Consider the following 22,074-nt stretch of genomic DNA (forward strand, 5'->3'; position numbering starts at 1 on the left):
GATTTTTACCAACGTCTGAAATTGATCAAACATGCAATCAAGATGCATTGATAATTACTGGCAAGAATTTGGAAGGCAAGAAGAAGGATTGACAGTTGGAAAATATGGCCTTGGTGATAGAAAAGATACTGGAGATTTCATGGTAGAATTTTGAAAGACCAATGATTTATTCATTGGAAATACATTTTTTTCAACAACATAAATGGCAACTACACACGTAGACCTTGCCAGGTGGAACACACAGGAATCAAATCTTTTATGTCTGTGGAAAGAGCCAATGAAGCTCAATATCATCAGTCAGAACAAGGCCAGGGGCCAATGTGCAACAGACCATCAACTGCTCATACGCAAGTTCAAGTTGAAGGTGAAGAAAATTAGAGCAAATCCATGAGAGCCAAAGTATATCCTTGAGTACATCCCATGTGAATTTAGAGACCATCTCAAGAATAGAGTTGATGTATTGAAAACTAATGTCCAAAGACCAGATGAGTTGTGGGATAAAATCAAGGACATCATACAAGAAGAAAGCAAAAGGTTATTAAAAAGACAGGAAAGAAAGAAAAGACCAACATGGGTGTCAGAAGAGACTTTAAAATTTGTTCTTGAACATAAAGTAGCTAAAGCGACCTGAAGAAATGATGAAATAAAAGAGCTGAACAAAAGATTTCAAAGGGTGGCTCGAAAGGGCAAAGAAAAGCTTTATAATGAGGTATGTAAAGATCTCGAGTTGGAAAACCAAAAGAGAAGAACGTGCTTGGCATTTCTCAAGCTGAAAGAACTGAAGAAAAAATTCAAGCCTCAGTTGCAATATTGAAGGATTCTATGGACAAGATATTGATCAATGCAGGAAACATCAAGAGAAGATGGAAGGAATGCAGAGAGTCACTGTACCAAAAAGAATTGGTTGACCTTCAGCCATTTCAGGAGGTAGCACATTATCCAGAACGGATGATGTTGAAGGAAGAAGTCCAAGCTGCGCTGAAGACATTGGTGAAAAACAAGGCTTCAGTAATTGATGGAATACCAATTGAGATGTTTCGGTAAACAGATTCAACACTTGAAGAGCTCACTCGTCTATTCCAAAAAATTTGAAAGACAGCTATCTGGCCTACAGACTGGAAGAGATCTATATATATGCCCATTCCAAAGAAGGGTGATCCAATGGAATGCAAAAATTATCTAAGAATATCATTAATATCACATGCAAGTAAAATTTTGCTGAAGATAATTCAAAAATGGTTGCAGCAGTACATCAACAGGGAACTGCCAGAAATTCAAGCCAAATTCAGAAAAGGATGTGGAACTAGGGATATCATTGCAGATGTCAAATGGATCCTGGCTGAAAGCAGAGAATACCAGAAAGATGTTTACTTGTGTTTTATTGACTATGCAAAGGCATTCGGCTGTGAATCATAAAGAATTATGAATAACGTTTTGAAGAATGGGAATACCAGAACCCTTAATTGTGCACATGAGGAACCCGTACGTAGACCAAGAGGCAGTCATTTGAACAGAACAAGGGAATACTGTGTGTCTTAAAGTCAGGAAAGGTGTGTGTCAGGGTTGTATCCTTTCACCATACTTACTCAATCTGGATGCTGAGCGTGAGAAGCTGGATTATACGAAGAAGAATGTAGCATAAGGCTGTAGGAAGACTCATTAACAACCTGCAATATTCAGATGACACAACCTTGTTTGCTGAAAGTGAAGAGGACTTGAAGTACTTACTGATGAAGATCAAAGACCATAGAACCTGCAGTATGGATTACACCTCAGTGTTAAGAAAACAAAAATCTTCAAACCAGACCAATAAGGAACATCATGATAAATGGAGAAAAGATTGAAGTTATCAAGGATCTTATTTTACTTGTATCCACAATCAATGGCCATGGAAGCAGCAGTCAAGAAATCAAATGACTTACTTCTTTGGGCAGATCTGCTGCGAAAGACCTCTTTAAAGTGTTAAAAAGCCAAGATGTCACTTTGAGGACTAGGTGTGCCTGACTCAAGCCATGATATTTTCAATTACTTCATATGCATGAAAAAGCTGGACAAGGAATAAGGAAGACCAAAGAAGAATTGAAGCCTTCGATTTATGGTATTGGTGAAGAATACTGAATATACGTGGACTGCCAGAGGAACAAACAAATCTCTCTTGGGAGAAGTACAGCTAGGATGTTCTTGAGGAGAGAGGATGGTGAGACTTCGTCTCATATACTTTGGACATGTTATCAGAAGTCACTTCTCCAGTCACTGGAGAAGAACGCCATTCTTGGTAGAGGGTCAACAAAGAAGAGGAAACGCTTGATGAAATGGATTGACACAGAGGCTGTAACGATAGGCTCAAACATAGCAACAGTTGTGAGGATGGTGCAGGACCGAGCCGAGCTTCGTTCTGTTGCACATAAGGTCGCTATGAGTCAGAATCAACTTGATGGCACCTAACAACAATAACATACATACATAAAAATATATAAAAATATATATACCAAAAAAACCCCACAACCCATTATTCTTGAGTCAATTCCGACTCACAGCGACCCTAAAGGATGGAGTAGAACTGCCCCATAGGGTTTCCAAGAAGTGCTTGGTGGATCTGAACTCCGACCTTTTGGTTAGCAGACATAGCTTTTAATCACTACACCACCAGGGTTTCCAATATATATAGGCACATATATATACACATACACACACACACGCATACACATATATACACCTACTCTTCACTTATCACCTATCTTGTTATCTGATATTTTGCATTTAGGATGATAGTAAAAAATCTGCTATCCAACTATTTTGTATATGAATGATATATGTCTGGCATTAATGAATATCAAGGTGTGAGGTGAAAGTAATGCTGGCTGTGATGGTTAAGATTATGTATCAGCTTGGCTGGACCATGATTCTCAGTGGTTTGGCAGTTATGTGTAATGTAATTTTGCAGCCATGTAATGATGTAACTTGGTAATTATGTAAGGATGTAATTTGGCAGTTATGTAATGATGTGATTTTGAAGTTATATAATGATGTTGTCATCCTCCATTTTGTGATCTGATGGGGTCATCCTCCATTTTTGCATAACACCAATTTTCGCAGAATGACCTGGTCTTTGGAATCTAACCATGTTGTAGCAAAGAGTAAAAGAGTGGGTGTGTGTACATATATATATATGTGTGTGTGTCCTTGAGTAGTGCAAACGATTAAGTGCTCCACTACTAGTCGAAAGGTTGGTGGTTTGAACACACCCAGATGTACCTCAGGAGACAGGCCTGGCAATCTGCTTCAGAAAGATCACAGCCTTGAAAACCCTATGGAGCAATTCTCTGTATACATGGGGTTGCCATGAGTCAGAATTGACTCGATGGTACTAACAACAGCATATACGTATATATGTATATGTACATATGCATACACACACACACACACACACACACACACACATATACACACACATATCTGTTACAGGGATTTGCCTTCATACAATTGTGAGAGTTGGTTAAGCAGTTTGTGAGCTGTCGTGTCTGACGCTGGAGCGTGAAGTCCATACGGCAGGTAGGAAGGAAAGATGGAAGTAAAGTGGGAGAGATCAAGGGCGAGCTGGACCCCACAAGCACAAGACCCATGAGGACTGATTGAAATCCATGTCAGTTGTGGTTGCCTCTGGCATTAGTGGTGTGGGTAAAATGCAGAAGGTGGGGCCCTTCCTCACAGAGCTAAACACACACCCTTAGCCCAAACCCAGGAATAGGAGATGCTGAAGGAGGATCCAGGGGAAGGTGGAGCAGTTGCAGGTCCAGCTGCTGCTTTGTGCTGAGGAGGTGGATCAGCCAATCAGCAGCAATGTGTGAGGGCTACAAAATGGCAGCTGCTTTTCTTCCACCCTGGAAATCTGCTAAGAATCTTCCTGGAGGCCTACCCTAACTGGAAACATACAAGAAGGGCAGTTCAGCCTAGTCAAGCTGATGCATTACAAAGCCACCACACAAGGGTTGGGTGATTGGGGACTACTAGAAGGTCCAGAAAAAAAATCCTCTTGAGACTTTCTTGACCATTTGCCTATTTGGCAATGACTCTTCAGTTAAAGCTGTTTCTCAGAGGGAGCTGCCTTTGGTTTTCCAGCAGTTACACAAGTGCCCAGATGGTAACTAATATGGAGGTGATTTGATTCATGTTCCCTGGGGTGGAAGACTAGTTGAATCAATTGTCGTTAGCCACAGCATCATAGTCAGCTGTTTGATGCAAGAGAATTCAATTGACGTAATCATTCTATATAACAAAAATTAAAAAAAAAAAACAAAACGATATTGTGGGGAGGAAAAGGTAATGTAAGTGTGGAGACAATATGCAAATGAATCTGATCATTCATTGATTTGGTCACACATTACACAAGTATTTGTGCTCAACAGAGGCACGTGAAGGGGCTAAGCATGGAGGGGATGCCCAAGTGTCCTCATTAATTCTCCAGGTGTTGACTGGGCTTTCACTGTCCTAAACACCAGGGACACAGAGTTGAACCTTAAGAATTTCTCAGCTATGTAATTTTAATTCAGTGTAAGTAAAAGTATGCATAAGGGATGGAGATGCCACCAGGAGGCAAAGAGGAAAGGGTTTTGAGGTGATATAATTTCTGATCCACATAGAAGATGATGTTCCCATCTTCAAAGAGCTTGTGATCTAGTTGAGGAGTTGACATTTATACAGAGCAAGGTGCTTTCTCATAGCTGAGTGAGTCCCCTGGCAGCGCAAATGGTCAAGTGCTCTACTACTAGCTGAAGTTTGGTGGTACAAACCATCCAGAGGTGCCTTGTCGGAAAGCCTTGGCTATCTACTTCCTCAAAATCAGCCCTTGAAAAACCTATGGAGCACAGTTCTACTTTGACACATATGGGGTCACCATGAGTTGGGATCAACTTAATGGCAACTAGTTATAACTTCAAACCTGAGTTACGGAAGAAGCACAGCAGGCAGTTGGGCTGGGGGTGGGGAGAGGAGTCCATCACGTGGTCCCAGTCACAGCTTTGAAAACCAGAGATCTTTTTGTGCCCACAATCAGCACAGCTTCCGGAGACTAGTCTTCTTAAAGGTAGTACCTTACTCAGAAATAGTGTGTTTGGCAGGGGCCTATTCTCCTGCAATCTTTGCCTTTGTCTACAGCATGTTAAAATAAGGCAGCCTCTGATTCATAGGAGTTATAAAAATAATAGAGTAATTACAAAGTTCACTTTCATGACTCACTTTGCTCTAAATCATGGCACTCTACAGGGAACCCTTTTCTGAGTTAAAATCCCATTTGCTGTTTGTATTTTGAAAAGTGTCAATGGGTCCACAAGTTTGAGGTTGACTCACTATGCAATACGGGTTCTAGGGGGTGAAGGTTTGGGGGCCAGGAAGATGACAGGCTCCAATGTTTGCCTATGTCTCTTTAAGAAAGTAGAAAACAAATTGGCCAATTTGTCATGATTTCATCATGTGTAATGCTTGATCACAGAGTACCTTGTTTTGGATTTGTATTTATTTTTCTCCCTCCCGCTCCTGTCTAATTGCCCTCTCCTGCATGTAGGTTTCCACTGCCTTTTGGCTTCATTAACGGCTTTCATTTTCATTAAGAGCTTTGCACTAATGGACTGTTATAAAATGCACAGTTGTTTCTTGCAGTCACCGCCAAATGACTCTCATTCAACTGACAGTTTGTGCATTAGGCCAAAAGAAGGGGGGAAAAGCCAGTGGGAATGAGTGAGAAACATCGCAGCGGATCTACCCACCTCTGTCCTTGAAGTTTTTTAGGAAAGTTAGTATTGGCACTAGAATTCCATGAGCACTTTCTACCTACTTATTATTATTATTTTTTTTAACATTTTTTTGGTTGTGTATATATTTAAGTAAGGAGTCCTGGTGACACTACGTTAAGCACTCAGCTGCTAACTGAAAGGTTGACAGTTGAACCCACCTAGTGGCTCTGAAAGACCTGGTGACTTGCTTCTGTAAAGATTATAGCCAAGAAAATCCTATGGGGCAGTTCTGCTCTGTTACATGGGGTCATTCAGTGGCACCCAACAACAGCAACAATGTATATTTAAGTATATAGTTATACATATACATATATAAAAGTATGTATATATATACATATAACAAAACATTTGCCATTTCAGTATTTTTTATGTGTATAATTCAGTGACATTAACTATGTGCATTGTGTTGTACAATGTCATCACTATTCCATTTCCCCAAATTCCCATCATTCTTAACAGAAACTTAGTTTTTTAAATGCTTCTTGGCTGGCAAAATAGAGTGTAGGAAGTGAATAGGAAGCACTATTTTTCTCATGATACTTTGGAATTTGAGAATTGTTGGGAATAAAACTTGTAGAGGCCTTACAAGAACGAACACTGAGAATAAGATTTCATGAACACTGCACCAGATACAGATACATTGGTTATTATGGTTGCTATGAGAATCAGAACAATTGACGTTCATTCATTACACTTATGCTGTCCACCATATGCGATGGAAGGCCCAATATTGATGAATGGTTGTAGAATTTGATGTCTTTATAAACTAGGATGTCCTCTGTGCTCCTAGTATCAAAGTTACACAGAAAGTTTACAGATAATTTAATCCAGCCTCCTCTCCCTCCTATTTTCCTGAAGCTGATGGAGTTTAAGTAACTAGTAAGTGTAATCTTGATGTCAGCTTGAGCCATCCTGACCCTTGGGGATTTGGTTAAGCTTGACAGGAGCCCCAGTCACATGGCCTTATAAGAGTTAGACTCTAGAGTCTCTCCCCCATCATCTTTCCTGTCCTCTCTTTCTGATCCTTCTCCAGAACACCAAGCAAATTCTTCCTCTTATTTCATGTAGAATGAGCCCACCCGATTTTAGGTGGTCTTGGTAAACTCTTCCCATTCCAACACCTTTCCTAAACAAATTCAGATCTTTCTCAGGTGACTTACGGTGAATAAAAGTTTTTTTTTTATCTTGTTACAGTAGTTCAGAGCTGGTCTAAAATTCAGGTTTTCTAATTTTCAAATCTATGCTCTTTCCACAGCATGATTTATCTGCTTTAGCTAAAATAGTCCGTGTGATTAAAGTCATCAATCAGGTAATAATACACCTGTGTTTTATTTGAATTTGCCACATTTGTTGCATTTCACAGGAGGTAGCAAACTCAGCCAACAATTTAATGGGTTGGTACCTAGAATCAAAGGAGCCCTGATGGTGCAAAGGTTAAGCTCAGCTGCTAACCGAAAGGTTGACAGTTCGAACCCACCTGGAGGCTGTGCTGGAGAAAGACCTGGGAATCTGCTTCCATAACGATTACAGCCAGGCCTTTCTTATGGGCGAGTTCTCCTGTGTCACATGGGGTCACTATGAGTTGAAATTGAGTCAACAGCACCTAACAACAACCTAGGATCAAGGTTTAACCAAATCAAACCAAATCCATTGTTGTCGAGTTGATTCCCACTCATAGCGACCCTATAGGTCAGAGTAGAACTGCCCCTTAGGATTTCCAAGGCTGTTTGCTTAATCTGTATGGTTGCAGACTGCCACATCCTTCTCCCGCAGAGCAGCTGAATTCGAACTGCCAACCTTTGAGTTAGCAGCTGAGCGCTTTAATCACAGCACCACTAGCTCTCCTGAATCAAGGTTTAAGGATTTTATATTAACTGATTAATATATATCTTTGCAATAAATAGTTCTAGTATGTATTTAAGGTAGATGTTAATACTGATATCTTTACAGATAGAATGATGATGATATATACAAACTTGCTAGTAGTTCTTTCTTACTGTGTAAGTGCATACCCATTTCTCTGATTAGATAAAAGACGTTAGTAAATTTCCTAACATTTGCCAGTTTTATGTGTTCTGTATTTTAGACACTGGCGTCTGCATCTGTTTGCTATTGTGTCTGAGCTTGCAAATTCTGAAATTTGAAGACTCTGACTTTCTGATTTTATGTAGAGTATTATGCTCATCAGGAGTTAGAATGTCAAATAATGATCATAAGGATTTACAAAACCCAGTTTGAGAAAGGTCACCAAAATGTATAAGCTGATTTTGAGGCTGGATATTGTTGGCTGGAAGGGAGGGCGATTAAATCTTAAACCTTCACTAAAGTTTGGAAAAGCCTGGCTGGATTTGAGTTTCACAGACGCATGATGAGCAGCCTCTTTTTCCCATCATGCTCTTCAATTTATTTCCCAGTGTGGTACTGAGTACCGTCTGAGACCCTTAAATGAAGGAACCAAAGTTTTACCTTTCTAGTATTTAAAACGTGAAACTATTCCAAGAGCCCAACATGCAAAGCATCATGGGGGCAGAGAGTGGACCGTGTGTAGTATCCCCAGTCTCAGCAACAAAAGTGGCAGTGTTTATGAAATCTTTGCTAAAGCTGTATTCCCAGAAAAGACCTATTATAGTTGAATACAATCCAGAAGACTGTGCTTGAAGGCTACTTCCTGGAACAGGTAGCCACAGAGTTCCAGGGTTTGTTAGCCAAGGAGGAAGTGCTGTTCGCCCTCAGGGAAATGACTGGTGAGTTGAAGGTGCCTGAAGGGCAGTGATTGGAACGCTGGTGGTCTGAAGAGTGTGTGCGGGGTAAGCTGTTAAGAGCATGATGCAGCTGAATGTGGACCAATTACTCCATATAAAATAATTTTATCCTAAGATGCAGAATTTCACTGTGTATCCTCATCCATCAGAGTCCCTCGGTCGTGCAAGTGGTTAACATGCTTGGCTGCTAACCAAAAAGCTGGAGGTTTGATTCCACCCAGAAGTGCCTTGGAAGAAAGGCCTGGCAATCTACTTCTGAAAGGTCATTGAAAACCCTACAGAACACAGTTCTACTCTGAAACACATGGGGTCACCATGAGTTAGAATTGACTCGACGGCAACTGGTGGTTATTGTTGCTCCCCATCAGTATATTATACCACCTCAAACCAAACCCAAACCCACTGCAGCCAGGTTGATTCTGACTCATAGCAACCCCCTAGGGTATCCAAGGCTGTAAATCTTTGTGGAAGCAGACTGCCACATCTTTCTCCCATAGGCCACTGGTGGTTTCAAACTGCTGACCTCTCGGTTCACAGTCAAGTGCATTAACCACGGTGTCACCAGGGCTCTTTATACCACAGGCTACTTTAAACAAGAGCCACTTAATTATTGCCAGGCAGGCCAGGTAGAGGGAAACCATGAAATAGCTGAGTGCAACTATCTCGGGAGTTTGATGTTGAGAAACGTGCTAGGCTGACCTAAAGTCAGAGCCTTGACTCTACTATTTCTAGCTGTGTGACTTTGGTAAGTCATTTAACCTCTCTGAGCCTCAGTTTCCTCTTCTAAAACAGCAAACAATGAGGCCCTCACGATAGTGTTTTAGAAGTTAATGAGTTAGTGTATGTGAAGCAGCTAGCAGAATGCTGGTACAATTAATGTGTTTTCCCTTATTTCCCTTCCATTCTTTTCTGCCTCCCCCATCGCTGTTTCCCTCTCTGCCTCAGTCCTCTGTCCCGTGCCACATTTTCTCAGAGCTGTGTTCTCACTTTGCTGTCATACTACCCTTTCTGTGGAGCTGACTGATACAGGCTTTAAGTATCATCCAACCCAAGCATAACATCGATAACTTTTATAGGCGACTTTGGAAGATGGAAAACTTTACAATCTAAAAGAGTGAATCTCTAATGGTGGAATTTCTGGTTCCTTAGATTGCTGGTATAAACCTGCTGCCATCGAGTTGATTCCGACTCACAGTGACCCTGTAGGACAGGGAACTGCCCCATAGGGTTTCCAGGGAGCACCTAGTGGATGCAAACTGCCACCTTTCTGGTTAGCAGCCGAGCTCTTAACCACTACGCCAAAGACAGTTTTGTCTGGGGCCAGTGCTCCCCTGCCCACGCCAATTCATGATATCACTCATTATAATTTTCAGAACATTTTTACTCTAGTTTTCTTGTGGCATTGTGTACCTATATAGCCTGGCTGCACAATGGAGGTCACCCCAAGACTGCTTTAATCAGAAGTGAGAACAGGTGGCAATCACTATCCCAGTGGTCTGTGTGCCAGTGAGACAGTGTATAGCTTCATTACTAAATTGACTGTGCTGGGCCTTTCCAGAGATTATACTTCTTTATTTGGTTCCTAGATAAATTTGCAAGCACTAATCTAGTTGTTCCTGGAGAGCATCCAAACCTAAGGCAGGACTGTTCGTCCCTGGATTGTTAGGCATTGGTTGGCAGGGTCTTGGACTTTGGTTAGTTTTGCAGGGCTAAAGGGAGGCTGGTCATTCAGCCAGTTGCAGGAGGAGGCAATTGTTGGGGTGCATATGATGGGGAGTCCTATAAGCTCTGTGCCGTGAGGGATTTGTGCTTTGACTTTCAAGTCCCAAAAGGTCGGCAGTTTGAAGCCACCGGCCTCTCCTTGGAAACCCTACAGGGCAATTCTACTCTATCCTATAGGGTCGCTGTGAGTTGGAATCGACTCGACAGCCACAGGTTTGGGTTTTTTTGGTTATGTGCCAGGCATTGTTTCTGGCATTGGGAATAATAAGACAGACCAAAATATTCCTACCCTCGTGCAGCTTCTGTTCTATTGGGTGGAGAAATACAGTAAAGAATAGTCACAATAAATAGGCAGGTAGGTAGAGAAAATGTGTTGAAAGGTGGGGTGTGCCATAAACCGAAAAAAAAAAACCCCATTGCTGTTGAGTCAATTGTGACTTATAGCGACCCTATAGCACAGAGTGGAACTGCTCCATAGGGCTTCGAGGGAGCACCTGGTGGATTCAAACTGCCAACCTTTTGGTTAGCAGCTATTGCGCTTAACCACTATGCCACCAGGGTTTCCGGTATGTGCCATAGGAACGGAAAATGCATCAGGGAAAGGTAGTGTGGGTGGAGATGGAACACAATTTTATTTAAGTTTTTGTACGCACCTTAAATAAAGTGGAGTCCTCGGGTGGTGCAGTGGTTACTGCACTTGGCTACTAACCTAAAGGTCGGAGGCTTGAGTCTGTCTAGAGTCATCTTGGAAGAAATGCTTAGCTTTCTGAAGATCAACCATTGAAAACCCAGTGGAACATAGTTCTACACTTACACACATGGGGTCGCCATGACTTGTAATTGATTTGATGGCAAGTTTTTTTTTTTTTTTTTTTTTTAAGAGAGTCAGCTAGGAATCAAGGAGTCCTGTTTCTTTGTCCCTGTTGAAGTAAGAGGGACATCTATGTCTTCTCATAGTAGAAGAGATTCCTTTTCAAGGGCAGATTCCGATTTTATCAACACTTGTTGAGTACGTACTCGGGCCAGACAGAGCAGGGGGCATTTTCCCGCTGTTTTATCCTCACAGCAACCCTATGAGACAGGACCAGAGAATCTGTAAAATCCCTTCCAACTCTGAGATTTTATGTTCAGGAGAGTGGGGAGCTCCTCTCCTGTCCCTTCTTAACCCATGGAGCATAGAGGCACAGCCCCAAGGATCTATTCTAAAGAGGCACGGTGGTCACCTGTTCCTCAAGATTATTTTTCAATCACGCATTAGACAGATTACTTACGAAGAGTGAGAGTTTGTGCTCAATAGTTGGGTAGAAGTTGAGTAAAACAGACAAGCTCCCTGCCCTCAGGAAGTTTATAGTCTAGAGGGGGGTACAGAGGAATAATCAGACCATTACCTTAGAGGTGACCAGTGCTGTTCTTGCAGGCAGAGAGCTGCGCCAGCTGTCTTGAGCAACCCTCTCTCTGAGGGCTCACCTCACCAAGGGTCTTCAGCCTGGGCCCCTGCTCTGTAACCACATCCATTGGCCAGGGGAGGGCTGACTTTCTGGGCTGCTTGGGCCTGGGAAGGACAAATCCCCTTTCTGCTTAGTGCTACAGGAATAGGATGGGGGAGAGGGGCTTAAAACCAAAAACCAAACCCATAGCCGTTGAGTTGATTCTGACTCATAGGACAGAGTAGAATTGCCCCATACATAGGGATTCCAAGGAGCTGCCAGCCTTTTGGTAAGCAGCGGAGCACTTAACCACTGTGCTCCCAGGGCTCCCTGGATGCAGTAAACCGAGGAATCTCATCCGATCTGCAGCCTAGCTTTAGTTACTTGGGGTAAGGAAAATGCTGAGCGACTTCATTTATAGCCAGGTTTTCTAGGTTGATGTGTGTATTTTCCCTTATTTTCGTAGGTAACTTCTCTTTGAAACTACCCAAACTTGTCTCAGCTAAAGGGAGAAATAAGAGTGAGACACCCACCTTCTTAGCAGTCAGCTTTCCCAGAGCATTTTCACCTGCGTTTGATCCTCACAACTCCAGTCTTCAGAAGCAGGGCTTCGAGCCGGTTCATCCTGGTTTGAACCCCTGCTGAGAATTTGCTTTTCTACCCCAGATATACTGAATCAGAATCTACATTTCAACAAGATCCCTAGGTGATTCTTATGAATAATAAATTTTGATGGTGGGGCAGAGAGGGATGGGGCTGGTTGGATGGATGTAGGGCGTTGGAAGGGGGATATGCCGTCGCGTTGTAGGGATTGCACCAAGTGTCACGTGACAGTGTGTGTGTGGATTTTTGTGTGAGAGATTGCCTTGGGCTGTGGACTTTCACCTGGAGCACAGTGAAGAAGAAAGAAAAATAAATTTGGAGAACCACTGCTTTACTAGTGGTTCTCAGAACTGATCCCTTACCAGCAGTATTAGCAGCACCTGGAGACCTGTTAGAAATGCAAATTCTCAGCCGGAGTTCGAACATAGCCCTGTTCAGAAGAGAACCCTGAGGGCTGGAAAGTTATGTGATGGTGGCAGCCCTATTTCTGGAGCAAAAGGAAGTGAGTGTATTGAACATTCTAGAAGATGTGCTCTATTAGTCCTGATTTCCTGTAGACCCTATGCCAAGGTGAATTATTTGGATCTGCTCCTCAGGGTCTTGCCTCTCACAGCCTTGGCTACAGGGAATAAGGTGGTTGAATTTCTACAGGACAGCAGAGCCTCGTTGTGCACCCAGCCAGTCTTCTGCCTCCTGGGCATGTTTTCACATATTTGCCTATTCAACCCTGGGGCCTGTTTCCAGGGTACCAGGGCTCTTAGGAAAAAGTCTCTGAGTCAAGCAAATGGTTTGCCCTTGCCTGCTAATCTAAAGGTTGGTGTTGAGAACCCACCTGGCGGCACCTTGGAAAGAAGGCCTGATAATCTGCTTTTGTAAACATTACAGCCAAGAAAACCCTATGGAAAAATTCTACTCTGTAACAGATGAGGTCGCCGTGAATTGGAGTCAACTTGAAGACAGTGGGTTTGGTTTGCTTTACTGGGGGCTCTTTGGAGCACTTCTCTACTAAAAATCTTTACAGGTTTTCTTCCCTGTCTTTAGAAAGAAGATAAAGTCACCGTTTCTGACTGAGATAAGAAGGCAAGAATGTTAGAGGAAAGACAGTGTGTTCTGTGTGTGTATGTGTAGGTGGTATAGGTGTTGTGTGACTGTGTGTTATGGAAATACGTGTGTGTGTACTTAATGCACATGTGAGTGCATGCGTGTAAGGGTATTTGTGTGTGTGTGGTGTGAATATTGTCGTGTGTGTGCTTGGGCCCAATCACAGGAACACTCCACTGGTGGGTGTCCTCTGCTCTTTACCTCTTCTGAAACCACGGGGGATTTTCTGTCCTCTTGAATGTGAATGTAAAGCAGAAGGTTTGTGTTTCTGAGCTCTCGACCAGCCTTTCCACACAGCCCTGCCCCCTGTGACAGCTTGCACAGTGAAGAGGCTTTTTTGTCTGTTTTTTTTTTTAGTAGAAAAGGGGAGATAGCCGTCTCTGCTATAGAAGAAACGGGAGAGTGTGTTTTGTGACTGCTTTTCCGTCTACCCCTCATGTTCTCCTCACTGCCTCTGGTCAGGAAACCTGGATCTGCTCTTCGTTCTGACACATGTTGCTCTGGGCTCTTGAGTACATCTTTATCAATGATTAATGACAGCAATGTTTATTGAGCACTTATTATTTGCCAGGCACGGCACGACAATCTTTTCTTCAACTCTTCCAGTGGTCAGTGAGGTAGGAAGTCTTTGGATCCTACTTTTAAATGAGGACCTGGAGGTTTGGAGAGGGTGGGCAATTTGCCCAGGGTCACAGAGCTGTCAGTGCTGCTGGAGGACCCTTCTCTTTCCGTTGTGTCTTGTGGCTGCCAAAACTCTCCAGCTAGACTATAAATTTCTTGAAGGTGAGAGCAAGGTGTTTGCTCATTCGTTCATTCATAAGACGTTTTCATGCACCTACTTTGTGAAAAGATCCCTGTGAGGCAGTCCTAGCTTGTCACATGGGGTTGCTGTGAGTAGGAATCTACTTGACAGCAACCAGCAAGAACTTTTTGGGTGGCACTGGGCTAGCCATTAGGGATGTATCTATAAATAAGGCCAGCAGGGTTCCTGACCTCAAAAACTTACCAGGAGTGGGGAGGAGGAGAAAGACAGTAAACTAATCACACCAAAATGATGTCATTACACTTCTTCAAGGAGAAGCACAAGTGCTAAGAGAGTATGGAGCCAGGGGCCCTGACCTGGGCTGGCAGGTGGGGGTTGGGGCTCCATGCTTCTTTATTGATGGGACCCTTGGGCTGAAGTCTGCAGGTTGTGAAGTTAGGTAGGGTAAGGAATGAAGGGAACCAGGAAGAGTTTTGCAGGCTGAGAAGGTAGAACTTGAAAGATGGGAAAAGGAAGATCCATTGCAAATAAGTGCTGAGAGCAGAGGAGGGCAAGCTGGGGCTTTTGATATCAGTAAGGACGGGAGCGTAGGGCTACTTAACCAGGTTAAAGTTTGGATCTTTATTTTAAGAGATACAGATTTTCAGCATGTCGTAAAACTTTGTTTTGCACTGCACTGTGCACAAAATAGATGTTTAATCATAATAACTCTAACCCTTATTTAAGGAGCCCTGGTGGTCTAATGGTTAAGCACTTGGGTGTTAATTGAAAGGTTGGTGGCCCAAACCCACTCAGTGGCTCTGAGGGAGAAAGATCTGGCGATCTGCTTCCATAAAAATTGTAGCCTAGGAGAGGCAGTTCTACTGTGTCACATAGGGTTGCTATGAGTCAGAATAGTCTAGAAGGCATCTAACACACACACATACACACACGCACACACACAACCCTTATTCAGAACTTCTTCTGGACCAGACACTGCAATTTATACATTTATTGATTTATTTTTCATAATAATAACTCTGAGGTGGAGATATTATAATCTCCATTTGAGAGGGGGGTCACAGAGGCAGCGAGAAATTCAGTAACTTGACCAAGGTCACATTGCTAATAAGGAATAGAGCTGGCAGTGGAAGGAGACAGTCTGATTCCAGTTCCCACGTGCTTGACCACTTGTCAATATCATGTCCATATCACATCCATATCATGTCCATAATGATTTCCTGGGTGTTAGATTCAGTCTGAAAGGCAGAAACACAAGCTGAGGCTTCCCAGGATGGTAAGAGGAAAGGGAGGTGGGGAGAAGGGTGGGCACTGAGTGGGAGTCCTCTCAGGACCCCTGCCACCCCCCATTACCCTCACTCAAACTACAGGAGGCATCCTTCCAGGCCCTCTCCTCAAAGACAGCTGTACTCTAGTTTTGAGACCCTTCCCCCAGCTGACTTCTTGATTTAAAATGCTCGACTTCTTTCAAGTCCCTGTTGGATTTCAGAAAACACTTTTCTAAGCTTGAGTCTACACTTGAGATGATAAAAATAATTGGGCAATGCCAAGTGGCCTTTAGAGAGAAAAGACTGTTGCATTTTTTTTTTTTAAACTTCAAGTTTCACCCATTGATTGTGGACCTCAAGCACTTTGCCAGGTTTTTAATATCATTAGTTATCTTTCCATTTGTTGATACCTTGTTTCTCAAGATAGATTGTAAGGACCTTGAGGGGAAGAACTGAGCCTAAACTGCTTGTGCTCCCTTTCTATCACTCTCATCCCTCAGTGCCTTGTGTCTGGTGGATGTTCAGTAATGGTTTATTGGCTGATTAATTACTACTGTGTTAGTTCAGAAGCCTCACCACTCATCAATAAAATGAGAGCATTAATTAAATGGTTTACAATAGCCAGGAGCCAAAAGGAAGGCAGTTTTAGCCTGCTACCGCGTACCCCCTTTAGTTGCTAAGAATAAAGGGGACCTTTGCATTAAGTCTCCAGGGGGTCTACTGAGGTCTTAGGAAGAAGACAAAAATGATTTCCAAGACTGAAGCCCTCCTTCCGTGGGAAGCTCTGTCTCCACCTCTGTGAAATATAAGCCTGGGAGCCACTTGGGAGAACACAGGCACTCAGGTGGGGCTAACGGGCAAGAGTGTGAGTCTAGAGAGAGTGTCAGTCGCTAAGGTAACCAGAACACCGACTCCAAGCGTTTTGCCTGGGTTCACAAAGTTCTGGCTTTCCATTTTAAAAAGGGATTCCACAAAGTACACTCAGGAAAATGTGCTTTGAAGTTAGGGTTTTCAAAATCCAGAGCTTCTCAGAATCCTTGGAGATGTAAATTAAATTCAGATTCCTGGGCCCCTTCTTCCAGAGAATCTGATTCAGAAGGTTTAGGGGGCCAAGGTATCTGCGTTTAATAAGGTGATTTTCTTTTCGTTTTTATTTTAGATGTGGGTGGAGACCACGCCTTAAAGTCTGGCCATGCTTTTACTTGTGGTTGTGGGTCAGCTTGGACAGGGTTTTGTCTTTAATGTGTTAATTATCCTTTTGCTAGTAGCCGCTTTTCTCGTGCTTTTTCGGTCCTTCATTGACTTACAGCTGTGCCTGGCTTCTGAGGCACTCCGTAGTTAGGTTCAAACGGCCAAACCTTTTGTCTAGTAATCGGGTGCTTGACTGTTGTGCCACCCAGGGGACTGTTCTGTTAGGACTAAGGCTAATCATTTAACCCATATGGGTCTTCATCTTTCTAAGTACAAATTTTGGTGGTGTTTGGATCACATATATGTTTATAGCCCAGATCCTGCTCCAATTTTCTAGACTTTGGCCTGAGCCCTTTCTTTTGTCCCAGCGTGTTTGGTGTCTGCGTCAATGATATCTTGAATGTGAAGTTGTAGCTTGCAGTAATTTTCACTTGTCGGGGCAGGCATCCAAGCAATGGAAATCCATGGGAGTGAAGAGCATAGAGCCAAATGGAAGTGGGAGATGGTGGGTTCACTGGTTGTACACGGTCTTCCTGTCTCTCTCTGACTTTGGGCACATTCACACACCCTCTCAATTCTGGTGTGCTGGAACAAAGCGCTGGTCGCCAATCCTAGTTATGGATCTAGTTGAATTGTTGGTGACTCTTAAAAAAAAAATACTTTTTTTTTTTTTTTATTAGTGAGGGAGGCAATGGGGGTTATGTGAGAAAGGGAAAGTAATGGGGAGGGCAGAGACAGAAGGGAAGGCAAAGCAGTTTGGGATGATAAAGTAAATGCTCACCTGGTCTTAGAGACAGCTTTCTGCCTCCATCCCAGGAGGGAGCCAGGAAGTCTGTGCACCCATGCAGAGGGCTCATTCTGGGGCTGTGAAGAATGTCTAATCCTGTGTATTAGGCAGATTACTGGAGACCTTCTCTAAGTGTTTAAGATCTAATAAAACTTGCTGTGTCAAAAAAAAAAATAAAAAAGTCAAGCATCCTAATTTATTCTAAACTCCTGGACCCCTGAGAAAGCCAGAGGGTGTAGTATTGACATTAGTCTTCCAGGGATTGGGGCCATTATTATTATTATTTTTTCAGAGGATTCAGATTCAATAGGTGAATAAGGAACATTTGCTGTCAGTTTGGCTTCTAATTGAAAGGTTGGAGGTTTGCGTCCATCAGCAGTGCCATGGAAGAAAGGCCTGGTGATCTAATTCTGTATGATTCCAGCCGTTGAAAACCCTGTGGAGTGCAATTCTACTCTGAACGTGGGGTTGCCATGAGTCAGAATAGATTTGACGGCAACAGGTTTGGTTTTGGTTTCTAACTGCAACTGAAGTGTCCAGGAGGATGGGCTCACAAACAAAGTCTGGAAAGATCCTGAGAGTTGTTACTGACCCAGCTTAGGTTCACTTGGTGCTTGGTGACTGCAGAGTACCCGGTGGGTGAGCAGACTGAGGGTGGATGAGTAGGGTGGATGGAGAATAGGAGTTAGGTATTGTTACTGCCAGGAGTGATACAAAACCTTTTGTCCCACAAAGAATAAATCATTCCCAGCAGAGTAAATGTTGTCTGCAGATGAGTTTGTCACTCGCACTAGCGCTGCCCTTTAAGCTGCTTCTCTGTAACATTTCCCTTAAAACTGCACAATTCAATACAGTAGCCATTAGCCACATGTGATTATTTATATTTCAAGTAGTTAAAATTAAATAAAATGTAAAATTCAGTTCCTCAGTCTCACTGGTCACATTTCAAGTGCTTAACAGCCACATGTAGCTATTGGCTAATATAATGGACAGTGCAGAATTATAGGGTATTTCTATCATCACACAAGTTCTCATGGGATAGAGCTGCTGTGGTGCCCTTGGGTGATTAGAACCCCCTTGGGCCTGTGTTTGCAGGTGGGGAAGTGGGGACCCCTCCTTCTCAATGGAACCTGTAGCTGTCACATACCAAGGCTACTTTCTATCTAGTCCCAGGAGTGGACATGACCAATTGACAAGGGACAAGGTGGCATGGAACTTGTTGGGTCTGCAAAAATGAGTAAAATAAACTATAACGAAGTGCAAAGATGAGTCAGCTTAGGGATGAACTAGATTTAAAAAAGAATGGGAGAAGAATCCAGGGCCAGGAAAATGCAGTCATTGGAACTTTTAGGTTAAAATCTTGAACTTCACATTTTAACACTTGAAGAGGTCTTTTTATTGTTGTTGTCAGTTGTCATTGAGTCAATTCTAATTCATAGCGACCCCACGTGTGCAGAGTAGAACTGTGCTCCATAGAGCTTTAGTGGCTGATTTTTCAGAAGTAGATTGCCAGGCCTTTCTTCCAGGGTGCCTCTGGGTGATTAGAACTGCCGACCTTTTGTCAGAATGTTTAACTGGGACTTTTGAAGGGGCCTTGTTGTTGTTAGTTGTCATTGTGTCTATTAAAGGTGGTTTTATTCCACTTATCTAAGAGATGAGGAAATGCAGTTTCTGAGAGGTTGAGAACCTTGCTCAGGAATGTGCAGGTGCTTAGGCTGAGACTAGGACCCAGAGCTCCTGACTTTGAACTCTGCTTTTTATATTGGAGCATACTGCCTCTCAAAAAAAAAAAAATGTGTATATATATCATGACATGATTGGGTCTGCAGTCCTCTGTATCCAAACAGGTTGCTTTTCTCATCTGCCAAGAACGCCTGTTGAGGCAAATAGAGAATTTGTCTGGGTGCCTTCGATCCCACCAAGCCCTCTTGTGATACCCTAGTTGTGGAAGTTGAGGGGAAGAGGCAAATATTATTTCCTGAAGCTTTACCACTTACAAGGCACTATGCCAGATATTTAAAATATTTTGTCACATGGGAAGCTGATACTGTTTTCCCATTTTAGCAGACGAGGAAACTGAGGCTGAGAAAGGTTTAGAATCTCACCCCAAATCTCAAAGCTAGTAAGCAGCTAGGAGATAAATTCAGGTCTGGGTTTCTCCAAAGCCTGGTCTCTGTACCATAAAACGGTGCTGTAATAACCGGGCCCGGTTGGTGGTAACAAGGCGAGAGACCTGGGCCCTGGGAAAGGAGGTTCAGGCCTGGCATTGCCTGTGTTTGGTGGTGTAAGGAGCCCCTGCTGGTTGGGAAAGGTGTTAGCAGACCCTGGGTCGCCTCTCCTATACATGGGGTTCTTCCAGACATGTATATGAGGAAGAAAATTAGCTTTGGGGTAGAGGAACAAATGGGCTGCCAACTTCTTTCGAATTCAACCACGTGAGTCAAGAAGAGATGGCTTGTTTTTTAAACATTCAGCAAAGAGGAGCATCCAGGTGATCCCTGCCCTACACACATATGGACCCTTAAGACAAGTTCTCTGGATGCTGGGATTTCAGATAAAAGCAAATATTTATACAAAGTCTTGTTGGTCCCAGGCATTAGTGAGGATGATAACCAGTACCAGTTGCCATCAAGTTGACTCTGACTCATGGAAACCCCATGTGTGTCAGAGTGGGACATGCTCTGTAGAGTTTCCAATGGCAGATTTTTCAGAAGCAGATTGCCAGGCCTTTTTCCCAAGGTGCCTCTGGAGGACTTGAACCTCCAACCCTTTGGTTAGCAGCTGAGTACATTAACTGTTAGCACCACCCAGGAACTCCAGTGAGAGTGATAAGGCGCAGGCTTTCTGGAGTTTCTTAAGAAGAAAGTAGATGGAGAACAGTGGGATGAAGTACTGTTGAGGCGCTCTTGGCAAAGAGAGGAGAGGTATACGAAGGGAATACTCGAAGAGAGGTGGGATGAGAAGCTTTAGACTCTTCCTGTTAGTCCAGAATATTCAGTAACTAGAAAGACAGCAGGTTGTTCTCTTCCAGCAGCATACACATTCATGGAGGAAGAGGGGGTGAGAAGATGGCAGATTGCTGTTAATGGCTTAGAAAGCAGGTATCTGATGAATTGTACGGCCCCTGGGAGAAAAGTTTGCTTTGAAAAATATTAACTTATCAAAAGCTTGATTTGCAGCTGCAAGCCAAAACGCAAACTGAGAAAACCAACCACCAACTTGGCAGGCCGTAGCATCGCCTCCTCCAGGATCTTGAGTGGAGGAGGGAAGGGCTGCTTTTTCCCAGGATGAGCCAAGCCCTTGTTAGGCCTTTAGGTTTGAAGATGGCTGCATCCTTTTCAAGATACAGCCTTACACTAAGGGACCCTTAGCTGTGAGACCAAATGTCTAATTTGGGGCAGGGGAAGTGTATAAGTTATTTATTGCTGCATAACAAAAAAATTGCTTATAACAATTTGGTATTTCTCACGATTCTGTGAGATGATCCAACATTTCTGTCCCAAGTGCTATCTGCTAGGACCACTCATCCAGTTGCTTTCATCTGGTGGGTAGGCTGGGCTGGAAGGTAAGAAGGCCTCTCTCACACATCTGGGACCTTGATGTTGACTGAAGGCTAGGGAGCCTTGGTTCTCTTGTCTGTGGGTTCTCTTTCTATGTGGTGGTATGTTCTCTTCCAGGGCCTCTCCATGTGGACCCCCCTCTCTAGCAGGATAGCCTGGACTTCTTATAATGTGGTGGCTGGGTTTCAAGAAATGAAAGTAGAAGTTGTCAGGCCTCTTAAGGGCTAGGCCTGTAAAGCGTAACCCACTGCTCTCGAGTTGATTCCAACTCATAGTGACCCTACAGAACAAAGTAGAACTGTCCCATAGGGTTTCTAAGGAGTGCCTCGTGGATTCGAATTGCCGACCTTTTGGTTAGCAGCCATAGCTCTTAACCACTACACAACCAGGATTTCCAAACCAGTAGAGCATCACTTATGCCAGTTCCTATTGGTCAAAGCAAGTCTCAAGGCCAGCCCAGATTGAAGGAGAGGGGAAATAGACTATACCTCTTGATGGGAGGAGTGGCATGTGCAAAGAAGGATGGGAGCGATTATTGGAAATCATATTTGCATGCAAACTGCCATGCCTATTGCCTATGGCCATCAAGTTAATTCCGACTGATACTGGCCCTATAGGACAAAGTAGAACTGCCCCATAGGATTTCCAACGCTGTGATTTATATGGAAGCAGGCTGCCACATCTCTCTCCTGTGGAGCTACTGGTGGGTTCGAACTGCCAACCTTTTGGTTAGCAGCTGAGCGCTTTAACTACTGTGCCACCAGGGATCTTTAAACTACCATAGAAGCATAATAGTTTTATACCTGCTTAGCCCAGCTAAACTATATGAAGCCCTCCTTTTGGTAGGGTTGCAATGATTAGCAAATAAAAATACAGGATGTCCACTTAGGTATGAATTTCAGATAAACCGTGGAGTTTTATTTTATTATATGTATGGCCCATGTAATATTTGGTACATACTTATACTAAAAAAGTATCTGTTGTTTATTCAAGATTCAAATTTGACTGGACGTCCTGTGTTTTATCTCATAGCTCTCTGGTACTAATGACTTGCCCAGGGAGAAATTCCCCACGTGGGTAGGACTGAGGGAGGAAATTGGT

At 43.2% G+C, this 22,074-nt stretch overlaps 1 protein-coding gene across 1 annotated transcript in view; it reads left to right on the forward strand.

The window, feature by feature from the left end:
- Window positions 1-22,074, forward strand: part of NRXN3 (neurexin 3) — a 1,867,393-nt gene that overhangs the window by 162,755 nt on the left and 1,682,564 nt on the right.

The sequence above is a fragment of the Elephas maximus genome, chromosome 10 (assembly GCF_024166365.1).
Source record: "Elephas maximus indicus isolate mEleMax1 chromosome 10, mEleMax1 primary haplotype, whole genome shotgun sequence".
NCBI lineage: Eukaryota > Metazoa > Chordata > Mammalia > Proboscidea > Elephantidae > Elephas > Elephas maximus.